At 33.1% G+C, this 17,387-nt stretch overlaps 1 long non-coding RNA gene across 2 annotated transcripts; it reads left to right on the plus strand.

Moving 5' to 3' along the window:
• Window positions 1-4,124: 4,124 nt before the first annotated feature.
• Window positions 4,125-16,246, plus strand: LOC149775597 (uncharacterized). 2 transcript variants are annotated; one of them, XR_016416482.1, is made up of 5 exons: window positions 4,125-4,230; window positions 6,553-6,612; window positions 8,328-8,390; window positions 9,170-9,241; window positions 14,088-16,246. It is a non-coding gene; the product is annotated as an uncharacterized LOC149775597 (long non-coding RNA). The 2 variants fall into 2 exon arrangements; XR_016416483.1 differs by lacking the exon at window positions 9,170-9,241 and having other exon boundaries at window positions 4,215-4,230.
• The last annotated feature ends 1,141 nt before the right edge of the window (window positions 16,247-17,387 follow it).

Here is a 17,387-nt window from a genome sequence, read left to right on the forward strand (position 1 = left end):
TTTGATGACTTTGTGAGTCAAGGAATAATCATTAGCTTTTCGAGCAGCCGCTTCTAAAGTTTCCACATCCTGATAATCAAGACAGCTCGTGCCATTGAACTCAACTTTCTTGGCTTAGCACCACCTATCTAATAGTTTTTCTATTTTCGTTGCAATTTCGACATGAGTTTGTCCGGTTTCTTTATACTGTTTCTACAACTTTTGCGATATGCCTTAGGTACCAACTCATCTCCTTTGAAGACACTTTTCTTGTTCACATCGTAAACATCACTATGTTGTACCGACAGTGAAGTGTAGATTTCACGAGCTTTGCAAATAAGTACACTTTGTAATAATAAAGTCCAGTGCTATCTTGGTTATTTTACAATTCCAGCAATTTTCTAAAAAAGATTTTTTTTTATCTACTTCTTTTTTCTGAAAAGGGGGTACTAACCTAACATTTCTGGTTACACCCAAACCTGAACTTGTGTGTAATGGGGGGGGGGGGGGGGGAGAGGAGAGCGCTCCTAGTGCAATTTCTAATTGTTTAAATATATCTATGATTTCCATTACTTCCCTCTTTAACTCCATTTGTCACCACCAAAGTTATGTAACTTCTGCAACGCAAGTTGCTGTGACCACTTCAACACAGCTATCTACGGCTATTTCAATATAACTAGATGTAACTTCTTCAACACAATTACCTCTGATAAACCAACACAACTAGCTAAGATGACACCGTTATTACGTCAAGATTTGTAAATACAAAATTCATGATCTATCAATACTGATATTGATATTTTCATGATAACTCATTGAAATATACGTGTTACTCTTTACAGACTGGTGAATTCAATACGAGACATGTTTGATAAATTACTTATGCTATAAAATAATCAATCGAATTGAAATGTGACATTGGTCCAAAACTATAAAAATTTATACTGCTCATACTTCCATTTTTACCTTCTATGTTCCTGTATTAGTTATTCAATTATCAGTCTCAAACAAAAATATATTTATTGCAGGAGATAGAATGGCAATTCCATTTCCATTTCACGATGACGGTGAGTAATAAAATAAAATTATGTTTGACTGTATCCTATTATATACGTAATAACAACCACTATCTTCCAAACAATATACGGAAGGTATCATGGGAGGTGTAATGAGTCTCATAATCAATACTGGACGTTAATTTAGAAATACAGAACCACACATCCTTCTAATATCTCGTAATACTTTCACTGAGGAACAAACCTGACTTGCGCATCGAAAATAATGCTCAAACATTAAAATGTGAACCCAACTATAACACATTGATGATGGTCCAAATTATATTTAAGATGTTGAACGTAAAGACAATTAACTATATTTCAACTAATTACAACTTAAGCAATATAAATGGAGAGAAAATAGTTGAAATTAGTAAACAATCAAAAAAAATTTTTTTTCTTTCTGTCAATCTGCTTTACACTCTCGTACGTTTAATAAAACTGTTACTTTTATTTTCTTACTATAATTGTGGCATAGGAAAATCTATAGAAAACGACTACCCGTTCAATACACCAAATATCGTATGAGATTTTAGTTAAGGTTGCAATTGCGAAGTGAGCTGCATTAAAAGTTCAAGTGTTACTAAGATGAGACAAATTTAACAACTTGTCGGTATACAGCTGACCCAGATTAATCGATCCTAAGGCCTTCTTTTTGAGTTATGAAGTGATTTGTTGTAGACTATTTACCATAGCCAAATGCCAGTCAATTAAACCCACCATGCCGGTTCTGTTCTTGAAAAACTAACACCGTCAGTGCTTTATTTTCTTTTACGATTTCATTGTAACGTGTATAAAAAACAGAACACCCTTTTCTACAACATGTATACATGAATCAACGTGTCGTGGAAGGATTATTTCGAGTAATCGACCCTAAGGCCTTCTTTTTGAGTTATGAAGTGATTTGTTGTAGACTATTTACCATAGCCAAATGCCAGTCAATTAAACCCACCATGCCGGTTCTGTTCTTGAAAAACTAACACCGTCAGTACTTTATTTTGTTTTACGAATTCATTGTAACGTGTATAAAAAACAGAACACCCTTTTCTACAATATGTATACATGAATCAACGTGTCGTGGAAGGATTATTTCGAGTAATCGATCCTAAGGCCTTCTTTTTGAGTTATGAAGTGATTTGTTGTAGACTATTTACCATAGCCAAATGCCAGTCAATTAAACCCACCATGCCGGTTCTGTTCTTGAAAGACTAACACCGTCAGTACTTTATTTTGTTTTACGAATTCATTGTTACTTTATTTTGTTTTACGAATTCATTGTAACGTGTATAAAAAACAGAACACCCTTTTCTACAACATGTATACATGAATCAACGTGTCGTGGAAGGATTATTTCGAGCAAATGGTTGCGCCCTCTGATGAGAGATGGATAAATGGTTGTGTAAGGTAGATACTACATTTATCAACGCAATTTGTTATGCCGATGTATTCTGAAAACACATTAAAATCAATTCATACGATTGTTTAATTTCAATATAAGCAAACATGTTCTTACTACTGATTGGATTTGTTTTATATTTTTCGATTCATACAGAAGGTCAAGAGGTCAGTCTGAGGTGGATATCGTTCTTCATATGGACTCACAGTAAGTGTAAATCTCCTGCATGCGGTAAACTTAATAAACCTGGTTTCCTCCCTTGACATCAGCATGAAGATGTGGCAGATTTCCATATTATTATTTTTAAATGAAGGTTAAATTGCCAGTCTAACCCGTATCTGTCTCATCGTATGGACCATCTGTAATAATGAAAGTTAACCGAATGCTTGAACTCAAACAGTCGGTTTCCTTATCTTGGTAATCCCCACCAACATTGTGACTGCGTTTGACAACTATCGCATAAGCAAGAGCTTTTATATTTAAACAAGATGATTCGACATTAAAATTCTAATAATGTAATACTTAAGCCAGTTTAGAGGAAATTCAAGGGAAAGACTATGTTACCTTGACTAAAAACAGAAGAAAATCCTCATTTAGTTTTGGTTACCCCTGCTCTCTTCGGCTTTCATAGTTTATACGACAGATACGCTAAGTGTGGCTTAACATCTGAATAATTTCTACCCAGTTACAATCCTAAAAGGCCAGCCTGGGCTTGCCTCACTGATTACAATAATGTATAAATTGTATTCCAGTAGCTATTGACCAGACTTCTCTTGCTAATTGTACTGATTAGTTAATTGATTTATTGATTTAAGATGCCTTTTTTTTCAAATATAAAATGTGTCAAAATGAACAGTGTATCAAATGCACGTCCATCTTAGGTATTGCAGTTATATTTCATCACATGACCATTCCGATATCCAGGCCAATATACCCAAGTCATAGATATGTTTCTAAACCACAAGTATGAGTTAACCAAATGTGGTATATATTTTGTCCATGGGGATACCATCTGCAAGAGGAACATAAGGTTTACATTTTCTATGTAGCATCTGTCAACGAGAATAGTATAATTTTGGGGCCCCTCCCCTTAACGACCTCGGTGGTGGTTCATAAGTAAAATATAGGAAAACTGCCACTAGAGATACATATTAAGAGGTTTTGTATCTTATCAAGTGTATATTTGGAGACATAGCAAATGGATCCATTATATATGTAGCGGATTTGGGTTCCGACCCTTAAGCGTTGTCTGGATGGGTATAACTGCGCTGCTCCCAGTAAAGGAGGGGATATGGAATTAGATAAATGCTTCGGTTGCCAATGGTGAACCGAAGAAGTGTTTCTACTTACGGATGATTATTTGACTGTTCAGTCTCCAGACAAAAGTTTAGCTTGACATATTGTAGAACATGTTTACATTGCGCTTGCATTCGGAACGGATTTTATCTCCATTTTGTCGAATATCAGTGCAAATAAGCATGCTAAACACGTCTTATGTACAAGGCACATTCTAATTTCACATTTATTTATTCTAAGTAGTTAATTCACAAATTATATTTTCAATAGTTGTAAGAAAATAAATATCTTCAAATCACAAGAAAAGCAGATGCATGAATTGTTCGTGGTGGAAGGTGGCGTTGGAGATGAGGTTTGTCAACTAAAACAAAAATAATGAGTGAAATTATACTTCCCTTTAGGTTAACAACGGCTTTCACATTTGATCTTATTTCTTTTTTCACCATTCTTTATCAGCTAATAACAGTCAAAGATCCGATAAAGGCATGCCGGTTTGTCAGGAAGGTGAGTATCGTTCCATCGTCAGATTTGACGGTTCTTTGTTTCGACACAGTGTTATAAACTCCCAACGTTCGAGAGAACGATTTCCATTCGTTAGCATCAATGTATTATTAATAAACAACTTCTTTGAAAAGGCTATCTACGAATTTAAATGACCACCACATTGCCATCTTCTTATCTCCATAGACGGTATTTACTAAAGACTCCGTATGGACTTAAATATAAATGGTGCACATTTGAACTTCATCACAGCAGGTATGGCCGTCCAAAGCGATATCTTGTTAATGTAAGTGATCCGGGTCGATATGGGATTTTGATTAATGACTACTGATAAGAAACTGGTCCTAGATGAAAATGATTAAGTCCAGAAGAACTTATGTCATAACTTGTCCATCGCCTGGTGTCTATGCTTTAGGACAAATGTGTTATTACTAAAATCTTTCCTGAGGTTTAATTGGTTGACAGTGAAAACGGTCTATCAAGGACTTGAAATATGATCACAACTTTGCCATTTTGAAAATAGTCTAATTGCTACTTCGAATGAAAATATGGTCATATCCAGATCCGGTTTTCCCATAAAATGCTCCATATGGTCCTAAATCAAAATGGTGTATATTTGAAATTCAAGATGGCAGCTATAGCTTTCACCATTAACACTTCTTGTGATAAGTAAATGGTCCTTGACGAAAATGGCGTCATTATAGCATCCATCATGATCGCAGTTGCGGCCATCTTGAAAGCAAATTTGTATCACTGCCTTCCTCGTTTATCAGCATATTGTATTTACAAAATTATCTCCTGTGATACATAGATGGACCTCAATAAAAAATAATGCAAGTCTGACTCCGATCCTGGCTGTTATTTGCAGCTATTTTAAAAATGTTATCACTTATTACCCTGAACAGCAGGCCTTATCGTAGTTTGATTTTACTAGAAGAATTCTTCTTATCCCAGCTTGGTTCTAAATACAAATTTTCATATCGACGTGGATGTTTCATTAACAGCTTCTTACTATATTTTCTGAAAATGGTGCTGAGCTTGCCCAATACATTGAGGCTATTTTCAAAATAAGGTCATCGCTACTTCTTATTAATGAATGTATTGACATGGGATTTCCAAGAAAACATTCCTTATATATTTTCTCCAAATTGAAATTTGTTTTGATCTGGCCACAAACAATGGCTCCCACAACTGTCATCTTTACAATCTGTTGTAGCCTCTTCATGAGTAGGCAGTTGTACAGACAAGGGGTTTCCACTAAGAAAGCGTTGCAGTTAAAATTTGCACCCTGAATGAACATGGTGTCGACCTTACCTTCCAATATGGCTGTTATATGGCCATCGTGAAAAACTTGTTACGCTACGTCGGCCCCTTTGCTTTACACGAATTAAGGTTTGGAAGAGTCCGATAGAAGGAATGCCATTGAAAAATCAGAGACGTTTTACAGTTTTCTTATTATGTATCTGATCCGTCCAGTCCGTTCGTGTTTCAATGATTGTCTATGTTAGATGGGTCTAATTGAAGACTAAAATGCCTTTATCCATACCGATTGATCATATTCAATATTTCCTATCTTTGAAAGCATTCGAATGCCAAAGCCGAGGAATTATTGTAAATATATATTGGTATCATATTATTTACTTGGCAACTATGTGTATCTGAACCTATGTATGTTTAATGGCACAATTGTGTCTCTGAGCCTACGCATGTTGAATGGCTCCTATGTGCCTTTGAGCCTATGCAGGTATAATGGTACCTATGTGTCTCTTAGAGTGTGCATGTTTTATGGCTCCTATGTGTCTCTGAGCCTATGCATGATAAATGGGTACCTATGTGTGTTTAATGGCGCATGTGTCTCTCTGATCCTGTGCATTTATAATGGTACATATATGGCTCTGATCCTATGCATGTATAATGGTACCTATGTGTCTTTGAGCTTATGCATGTATAATGGTACCTATGTGTCTTTGAGCTTATGCATGTATAATGGTACCTATGTGTCTTTCAGCCTATGCATGTATATTGGTACCTATGTGTCTTTGAGCTTATGCATGTATAATGGTACCTATGCGTCTCTGAGGATATGTATGTTTAATGACACATATGTGTGTCTGAGCCTATGCATGTTTAATGGCACTTATGTGCCTCTGACCCTATCCATGTTTAATGGCAACTATGTGTCTCCGAGCCTATGCATGTTTAATGGTACCTGTGTCTCTGAACCTATGCATGTTTAATCAGCCGGTGTGTCTCTGTTAATCCGTTGTGGGAAACATTAATCCATGTTCATTTAGTATTGTTTACGTGTTATTTTTATTTTTCCAGTTGGAGCAATGAACGGAATCCAACAGGCTCTCATAACAATCGTGATCTTGTCATTGAATCGTAAGTTATTTATATGGATCTCTTACACGATGTACACGACGACTCTGGAAATAAATATTATGACGATATTGTTTATCAAATATGATTAGACTTCATCAGTTACATTCAAGCTTACATTTTATTTAAAGATTTTCCTATATTAGGGACACTAATAAAATAGGGTCTTAAAAAGAGCAGTACTTAAGAATAAATCATCAAAAAGATCTGGTAATAAGTTGAATGGAAATAATAAGTGATCAAAGAGACAATAATTGTCTTTCTGTATCGTTTGTCCTTTTGTGCGAACATTGCTTTGCAAGGAATAAATGAAATATATGTACAACATTTCATACGAATTTTTTCTTGTTGTTAGAGTCAACATTAAGAGTTTGCATTAGCTCAGTTTTCCCGACACTGTTGCATCTACTGTAATGAAACTGGAAGGGTACTCATCTTGCACAGTGCTGCTTGTTGTAATGAAACTGGAAGGGTACTCATCTTGCACAGTGCTGCTTGTTGCAGGAAGAATTATGTAGCAGCTAATATTTTTCACTCGCAAATGCTTATGAAACTTAATTGGAACACTCATCTTAAGGAAAACATTGAAACACGGTGATCTACTTTTGTTATAGTTTGTGTGTATTTTTATGCCACAGCGGTTCATGCAATACATGATATTCTTCAGAATTATAGTCTAGCATATTAATACATGCCTAAAAATGAACGGCAATTTGCATATGGAAAATATGGATGGCATTATTAGACTAAAGAAGACCAATTTTGCATATATAGAAAGAATTATATCAAAATGCAATTTCTACCACACTAATCATAATAAATGAATTAATATGTAGAACATATATGTTCGCTGTTTTCACTTCAACTTTATGCTTGTTTCTTTCATGCCAAATATTTGTACTGGAAATGAATCTTAGAGTGATTAGGATGAAAACTGTTTCTTTGTAATGTACTTGGTGAAAATAAATAGATCTTTCTAGACAGTATTCAAATAATAAAATGTGTTAGCGTTTTTCCTACATTTCGATCTTGTAATTGAAAACACAAATGTTATGAATCTTCGATTGCAAAGTGATCGTTTGAATAAGGAAATTGGAAATACTGATAGGTAGCACTGCTTCGAATTGGATTACGATAGTCTTGTTCATTCAAGCTCTCACAAGACTCTGATCAAATAAAGACTTTAGAGGCATAGCTCGAATATTACAACCATTTCATATTGCGATGCTTCCCCTTTTCTCTTTTCATTCTAGGTTTAAAACAGTGTTTCTCCTGATTTGCCTTCAGTATTGGTCCAAATATTAGAGTGTATTTTGAAATTTAATATGTTGCATTTCGCATGTATTTACAAATTGTTTGAAATGGTTTTGTTTGAATAAAGGCTTGATTCACCTTTCAGTGCTACAACAGTGTGTATAATCTATCTACAGCTTCCTGAATTACTTTCTGGTTAAATGAAGACATTATTAACCGTTCATTCATACAACAGTGTTTTCATAATTGATTTTCAGATTTTATGAATTGGCTTTGTTTTAATAAAGGCTTGATTCACATTTTCAATGATACAACGTGTATATAACATTTTTGCAGATTCTATTATTTGAGTTCGTTTGAATAAAGGCTTGATTCACATTTCAGTGATAAAACTGTTCGTATAATTTATTTACAGATTGTATCAGTCTGGGTTTATTTTAAGAAATGTTTGATTTCCATTTCAGTGAGCCATATCTATAGAAGAATGCAGCTGTTGACTGCTGTAAATAGCCTCATAACAGCCATCTGTAAGTGTTTTCTGATTTGAGAACAATGACGCTGAATATTTAATTTCTTTAATTGATATGTTTCTTTAACATATGTAAAATATTAAAAACATATTTATAAATTTATTCAAAAGCATTTATTAAGCTATTAATGATTAACAAGGTAAAGATGCAATAATACTTTAGAACATAACTTCTACAGTTTTCTACAAAGAGCCAGTTCAACAAAGTAAGAGAAGGGAGATAAAGTGTAAAGAGTGTAACTGGAATCCTTTATTGGGGTCCTTTAATCTAGCCATTTCCGTCATCCAATCAAGAACACCTGACATTGTTCAGTCTCAATCAATCTTATTTATTATTTTATTGCATATCGTCTATGCACATATCTACAGCAAACATAGTACAGATTCTGTATAGTTCTTACGTTTTGCGTTTTATTCTGGTTTCTTTTGTGTGGTCGTCTTTTGCAACTGTATCCCTGAAAATGCAGTCAGTAGATTCCGAAGGAGCTTGGGTGCATGAAATGGTCCGATACCAATTTTGCATGTTGTTTGTCAGGTTGTCTCTCATATATCTGTATATCAACGTACAAACATATGCTCTTACAGTGTATGTATGAATGTATGTATCAATGGATTTATAGATGACAATATCATATGCATGATAAAGTATAACGTTCTGCGTTATTAGAAAGCATAACAACAAAAACAACTTTTATGTTTATTTTGATCGATGAATTGAATGGTTGTCTATTTGCTATTGTACGCTCCTATGACCTATATATTGGCTGTTGTTTTTAGTGCATGCACGTGCGAGATTGCTACATATTATCCGACTGCTACTGCTGCTGGCAGCATTGTCGTTGTTGCTATGTAAGTACAAATGGTTTTTCTCTTTATATGTATGCCGATACATCCGTACTTCATCCATATATGTATATATATATATATATATATATATATATATATATATATATATATATATATATATATATATATATATATATATATATATATATATATATATATATATGTGTGTGTGTGTGTGTGTGTGTATATATATATATATATATATATATATATGTGTGTGTGTGTGTGTGTGTGTGTGTGTGATATGCTGATATGGCTACGTGTGTCTGTGTACAATCGCATTACAATGATTTTGATGAGAACAAATATGTATATCCTGTCCGTCAGATGTAAACTTGTTTTCTCACCTACTTAAATTTGCACAATGGATTGATTGCCACCATCTTTCAAGGTAGTGCTGAAAGAAAACTTACCTGCTTGTTGTTTATAACCGTATCCAAACAAATTTCAGCTTATGAATTGTTATCAGTCATATAGTAAGGTTGGTTCCGATACACACAAGTCTCTCGCACCTGTTTTAAATTTTGAAAACAAATCGACAGTATGTTGTTGAATGAGAGGATTTCGTAAACACGTGAGCCGTCCGTTAAGATAATAGCACATCTGTAAGCACCTTGCAGTGCTAATGTTTTACCATTACTGATAAACGACGTTCCTGTTTTTGCTGTGCTTCATATTCTCACTGACCACTCCTCCAACGTTGTTTACCTACGTCTCTTGCAATGAATGTGCAGCACATCAGCAGCAACTGAATGTTCTAATTAAGCACTATTAACCAAACAACAAGCATGGAAAAGTATACTACGAAATGGACCTGAACAAATTGTCTTTGTATTTTTAACTTAATCTAATGTTCAAACTTTAGTGTATTTGATGACCAATCCTAATATATAGGAATGTATAAGGTCTTAATGAATGTACAAAAGCAGTCTATACTAATCTCTCCATGCTTAGTGAATGCGAAAAAAACCCATATACAATATGAAAATATTTTAGTGAAAGCATAGTGCTCGGTAAGATCCTTTTTTGATGATGCTCACTACAATTAGTTCCTTCACCTTCACGTTGGGGTCAAATATCAGCTGTTTCGTACAATTTTTTTGGGATAAGTTCTACTCGCTGCTTGGTATATTCGATATCCTCTTTTAGTTTATCTATCTCATCAAAGGACATTCGAATGAATTATCTGATATTTCAGGACCATCCTCGTAGAATGAGATTTGGTATGTCATCGATCCATTTGATTACTATAATAACAAACCCCGTATCTAGAATTTTACACAACTGACAACTAAGGTACAAATTAATCTGATGTAGTCTCTCCAGACTTTGTGAATACATGGAATTGCCAAAATTAGCTTTGTTCAACTAATGTTGGTTATAATCAAGAAACCAAATGTTAACTTTTAATTAAAGTATTAAACTCAGCCAAGAAAAAAATTCATACGGGAATCTACTTAAATTAATGATAACTATGTTTTTGTACACTGATCAGATAGGAAATAGGAAAAAGCTTCCTGGTTTAGATGGATTTCACTGCTAAGCTCAATATTCAATATAATATTGCTCAAGAATCTTAGCGTATTTCGATGCGGGCCAATGAACTCTGAATGTACTACAGAAACATTTACGATTTCCAAACTCAGTGAGTCATGCCATGTTTACTAACGTGAAAAAAGATAGAAGATACATTATACATTTGATACGTTTATTTCTTTTAAATGTTAACGGTAACAATGCTTCGACAGCTACTGTAGCTATGATTTCTCGGTCCAGTACTCAAACAGGATCTACGAAGGGTACATTCACTGGGGGAAATATCAGACTATTATACGTTTGAAAAGGCCGTGGAATCACTTAGTTGGCACTATGAGGAAAAGATATACACATTTTATCGCTTTTAAATTAATGGTTTGCGTGGTTCAGATTATTTTGTAATACTGTTATCTCTTAAAGCTGTGTTACAAATAATGGATATATGCCATCTTCCTCCACAGATGAAATATAAGCTTTCAAGAATATACCAATGAGCCTGATTCTCTCATTAATGATCCTGAGATTTTATTAATAAATTGAAAGCAAAATGTGGTCTCAACTTTCTCTGGAACAAACTTGGATAACTAGAAGACAACGAAAGTTATGTTATTATTATATTACTATAAAAAAGTAGTTGAATTGGGAGCAAATACATCGATTAAAAATTATGTTCCGATAGTCTTATTTTAAAATGTACCCCTTGTCATCGAACTTTCTTTAAAGTCAAAACCAATAGTAGAAATTATAATACGAACAATATTGACAAGTTGAAGTTAAAGGAATCTCTCAGAAGCTGTTAGATAATTTTTGCAAAAACTCTTCTGTGCCTATATTCAGCAGTTCCAAATCCAATAGAGAAAGCAGAATCAAAACTTAATCATAATTTATTTGAATTGTGCACGGGACAGTAAAAGTGACTGAAGTAAATGTGGTATCCTGGTGGCTGCTGGAGAATATATTATGGTCGGCATTTATTCACTTCTCAGATACATTAAGGTATGATGGGTTTTAAAAACTTGCTGCAAGATGAAAATAGATTTTGGCAAAATTTAATCACTACAACTATACTTTTAAACAATGAATAGCTGAACTTTACCGAGAAGGAAATTACAATAATCTTGTAAACTCATCAGAAACTGGTTTTTGAGGAATGCAATTTTGGGAGTATGATATTGAAAAAAGTAATAACGAACTTACAACGAATAGTTATCTCAGAGTCGAGTAAATTTAGTCCCTTCCAGACCATTATCTAAAAACAAGTCAAATATAAACGCTGGAGATCGAATTCTTTGTGATTTTGGTAGAAATTCTGGATAATTTAATATCGTTTCAAACGGTTAAACCGAATAATGAGCTGCAATGATTTTGTTTTCACAAATCAATGAAATATACTATTTAGTATATGATATACTGGAATTATGTTTTTTCTTTAAAAAAAATACTTCTCTTTAACTGGTTTAAACCATAAATCAAGGACAAACACCGTTTAGTACATAGTAATATTGATTTGCATATTGATAAAGTAATGTATCTGTAAAATCAACAATTTGTTTATAAAAATGTTTCCCCCCAAAAAGCAAAAAACACCATACTAATATACCAATAAATAGGGTGCAAATGCTAATATACTTCTATAGTATATAGTATACAAGCGATGTGTGGTCTGTTTTCTAATACTCGGGCGAATTTATTTTCATTAAAGATGCCAAGGTTATACATTTGAATTTCGTATTATTTCATAGAATATTTCTTTGATATAACATTTTGAAAGACTCAGTATATCACAAGATGATTACTGTACTTTGTATAAGAGTAAGAATAAAAATATTGAACGATACTGCTTTGGCACCATTTAATGTTTTACACTTTTTGGCAGAAATATTATATTGTAATAACCATACATGTACCCTCGAAAAAGAATTATTTTTGATACATGGACAGTCAGATATGTTGTATTATATAATGAATATTATCCATATTATTTATTTACAGTTACAGATTCAATATACAAAGTTGTTGCAAAGTCGTTGCGTATATGCTTTTATACCAAAATTTGCATTATATAATAATTATGCATGAAATATATAAAAAGCATTGACAATTCCATTTCTAGATACCACTTTATTCAAACATAGGCTTGAATAATGACAAAATATATCATGCAATAAATCTTTCATTCTTTGACATCAACTATTTTTAAAAAATATTTTCTTTAATTTGGGTCCGATTGATGAAAGACGGCGACACAACATTGTTTTATCACAAAGGTCTATCTAACCAAATTCATTTTTATTACTTTTCACTGTCACTCAACTTTGTGATAGATCCGTAAAATGCATGTCTGTGCTTATCATGGCGTTTTGTTTTCCATGATGCCTTTCTGCAGACTGTAGTAGTTAATCTTTCATGAATTGCACTTAAGAATCAAATTCATCATCAGCTAGAATGACATGGAATTAAACCAAAATCCTACCAAATGACACTCTATTTATTTGTACTTCAGTCTGACTTGTCTAGTGATTTTCAAAATACCCTAGCATAGCTGACGCAATGATTTTCTATTTTGACTTTAAATATTGTTGAATCTCTCTATACGGGATTTTAAAACGCAAAAAAATCTGCGTTAGGTTGTACACCACTAATAAAGATGAATTTAAAGTACAAGAGCAATATAAATACACGTCATTGATCATTCAACGAATTGACTGTAAATTCCTCTCATTTTTTATACATGCACAGCAATACATTTTAATTTTTCATGGTTAACTCTTATGTTACATAATGTGTGCATCACTTATTGCACGTGAATTTGTAAACACTTATTAAAAAAAATCCAGTATAGTTATTAAAAGATTTGTATTTAGAGAGTTCGTCTAAATAACTGATGATGCTACTACTACTACTACTACTACTACTACTAAAGCTACTACTGGCTACTGGGTTGACAGTGTGGTCTAAAATTGCTCGCCTTTATCGTTCAGTGCCTCCTCATCTCTATCCACGTGGGTTCAAGTACAAAAGATATTTAGAACCGGAAAGATAGAGAAAAAGTAGAGGCGTGTGGGATACGATAAAAGAAAAGAGACGGCACGATCATAGAATGCACGTGTTGTAACTTATGACCAGTTGATTCGTTTTCCCTATCGAGAATTGCTGGAGTTCATGTACATTTTCCTAATTTGAAAACCACATATCGGTACAATGTTCGGTAAAAATCTTTACTTAAAATTAAAAGATGTATCTATGTACAATGTTCAAAACAACGCAAATATTTATAAATATTCTAGATATTAAAAAAAAATTTCTTTTACAGGGCTCATATGACAAAACTACAGCTAAAGGAAAGGACCTTTGCATAATCTGCGGAGAAAGAACCTGTCATGAATGAGTTAATTCATTTTTCATCACATGTAATCATTTCCATACAATGAATGCAAAAAGTAGCAAGTTACTTTCAAAACGTAGCGTATTTTATAGGTGTTTATTTTCTTGTGATTTTGAATTTTTATTTTCCAAAGAGTAATTAAGATTACAAATCATTTTAAACTTTTTGTACCAAGATTAAAAAAACAAATTTAATTTGTACGTTAGACAAGTATATAAACCTGACATTATTTAAGCCTGACATAATTGTTTTATTTGGAGTTAGAGACATTTTTTTTCAGTTTTGAAAAGTGGGTGTTCAGGGTCTAACAAGTTACTTTAAAAAAGTAACGCATTTTATAGTTGGGTTTTGTTTTGTGCTTTTGATTTTGTATTTTCCAGAGAGTGTGTTTATGTGTGTGTGTGTGATTTGGATTTATAACATAGCTTTAAAAAAATCAGTTATTTCGCTACGACGTCTGCAGTGTAGCAGTTTATAGTGATATCTAGCGATGGGGCATTATGTCCCACCAAGTCACATTACGCTGACACCAGGCCGACCAGTCATAACACTAACCTCTTAATAGGTCTTTGGTTGGACTCGGTCGGTGTTCGAACCCGCGACCTCCCGCATCCGAAGAGGACATTCTAACCACTAGGTCACCAGAGCTGTCCCTTTTCCAAAGTGTAATAAAGAATACAAATCATTTTAAATTTAGTTCTAAGATTCTCGCTGACAGTCATCTAGAAAAATTAGAGCACATGACATCTGTCAGGTGCATTTATGGATCAGACTAGTAGCTCATTCCCGTATAACTTAATGTTTATACTGTATATTAAAAAATTAAAATAATTTTTACATTAGTCTAGTATATAAACCTCGCATAATGGCTTTATTTGGAGTTAGAAATTTTTTTTCAGTTTAGAAAAGTGGGTGTTCAGGGTCCAACAAGTTACTTTAAAAAAAAAATAACACGTTATAAAGTTGTTTATTTTCTTGTGTTTTTTATTTTGTGCTTTTTAAAGAGTAATTAAGATTACAAATCATTTGAACTTTTGTACCAAGAATTTCACTGACATAAATAAGAATGTTCTACGAAAATAAAGCACATAACATCTGCCAGGTCCACTTATGGATCAGACTAGTAGTCATTCCCCATATAACTTAATGTTTATACTGCATATTAAAAATTAAAAATTATTCGTCATTAGTCTAGCATATAAACTCAACATACTTGCATAATTTGGAGGTAGAGGCATTTTTTCAGTCTTGAAGAAAAAAAAAATAGGTGTTCAGAAGCATTTTGTGTTCCTAGTGCTGTTCACCGGGCGGGGCTAGGGGGACCGCTTGTCTGAACCTAATAACAGCCTCACACCGAGAGTTCGTATGACATTTTGACATCAGGATATTAGTTACAGAATATCAAATTGAAAGCAAATAGTTGGTTCTCAACTACAGCACCGAAATTGAAGTTTGTGAAACTGTTCATTAAAAAAAAGCGAATCCATTTAATAGATGAGAGTTGCAACTCAAAACATTTAATACATTTTTATTCCCCACCAGCAGACAGATTCCTTCAATATAAAATAATTAGTAGTCCGATACCTATACTGAGGGTCAATATGGTTACATTTTTACATTTTTGTGTATTGATAAACTTGGACAACATACATGTAGAATATTCATTTTGTGTATTGATAAACTTAGACAACATGCAAGTAGAATATTCATTTTGTGTATTGATAAACTTGGACAACATGCATGTAGAACATTAATTTTTGTGTATTGATAAACTTAGACAACATACATGTAGAACATTAATTTTTGTGTGTTGATAAACTTAAACAACATGCATGTAGAACATTTATTTTTGTGTATTGATAAACTTAGACAACATACATGTAGAACATTATTTTTTGTGTATTGATAAACTTAGACAACATGCATGTACAACATTAATTTTTGTAGTATTCTGAACACAGTAAATGATAACAATCACCATTTATGCAATGCCAACAGATGATTAAAATCAATGTTGCATTTCAATTTTTTTACCTTCTTCATACATTATACATATAGATAAATGAATAAATGCACTCATTTTTATAGTTTGTCTCATGATTTTCTTATTTTCATGTGTCGCTTCATTTAAGATGTGCATGCATGAAATATTCATCTATGGGCATTATGCAATAATAGGTATAAAATTCCACAGTCCTGTGTTCATTAATTTCTGTTGTAAAGATGACATGTTGGATGTCTTCAATTTCCTTAATTGGATGGGTTTTGTAACAATATATTAAAAGGAGCTTATAGCTGGTGACAGGTTCATTTTGCATTCCTTCACTTGACACATGCGACATTCACGAATGCAGTGGTATGGACACTAAGGCATAAAGTGAGTTTCGCTAGACTGTCAGCTTGATGCAAAGAAATAATACAAATAATGCTAAATGTATTTCTACCAGTACATAATATATCATTCAGTCGCGTCTTAAAACTCAAATCATAAACATCATTCGTCTTAAACGTAAAGGGGACCACCATGCATTATTTTAACTGGAGTCACTTTGATTTTAAGCCAGGAAATATTGCTCACAACAAACAAGTGTAGCAAACTGAGAAACTTGAAGAGACCGATCTCATAAAATGTATACCGATAACAAGAGTGTAACAAGTGAGAAAATTGTACAGTAGGATCTCATAGAAAATAAAGACATTCTGAGGAAATATATACTCTTCTCACAACAAAATCCATGTTCAAAGTCTAGTTCTAATAAAGAGGAACTGATGATGCTATATACATTCCTAAGGCTGATTGAAACCAAAAGACTTACATATTTATCTGCTTGCCAATTATTTCAAGCAAGGTAAATATAAATCCAACAATATTAAACCTTACAAGAAAGCATTATCATTAAAATAATTGAATTTCACGTGTACTAATTTATGAAGCAAAATTAATGCAATTTTACAAAAAATGAATTAAAAAATATGAATAAGTAAACTTTATGAAACATATAGCAGCCAAAATATATGAGCAAAGGCAATTTATTCCGATACAGGGCTCACAACAAAATTTACAAAACTATTCTGAGTTAAAATCAAGACACTAAAATTTTAGCAAAAATCCAAGATAAAATGAAAAAAGTTAATTTGTTGTGCGGTAAGTCAAGACAATTGATATTCATTGTGATGAAACGTAAAATATTGCAACATATTTAGGATATCGGAAAATGCCAGACCACC

Source organism: Sinohyriopsis cumingii, chromosome 19 (assembly GCF_028554795.1).
Source record: "Sinohyriopsis cumingii isolate HCF-2022 chromosome 19, ASM2855479v2, whole genome shotgun sequence".
Lineage (NCBI taxonomy): Eukaryota > Metazoa > Mollusca > Bivalvia > Unionida > Unionidae > Sinohyriopsis > Sinohyriopsis cumingii.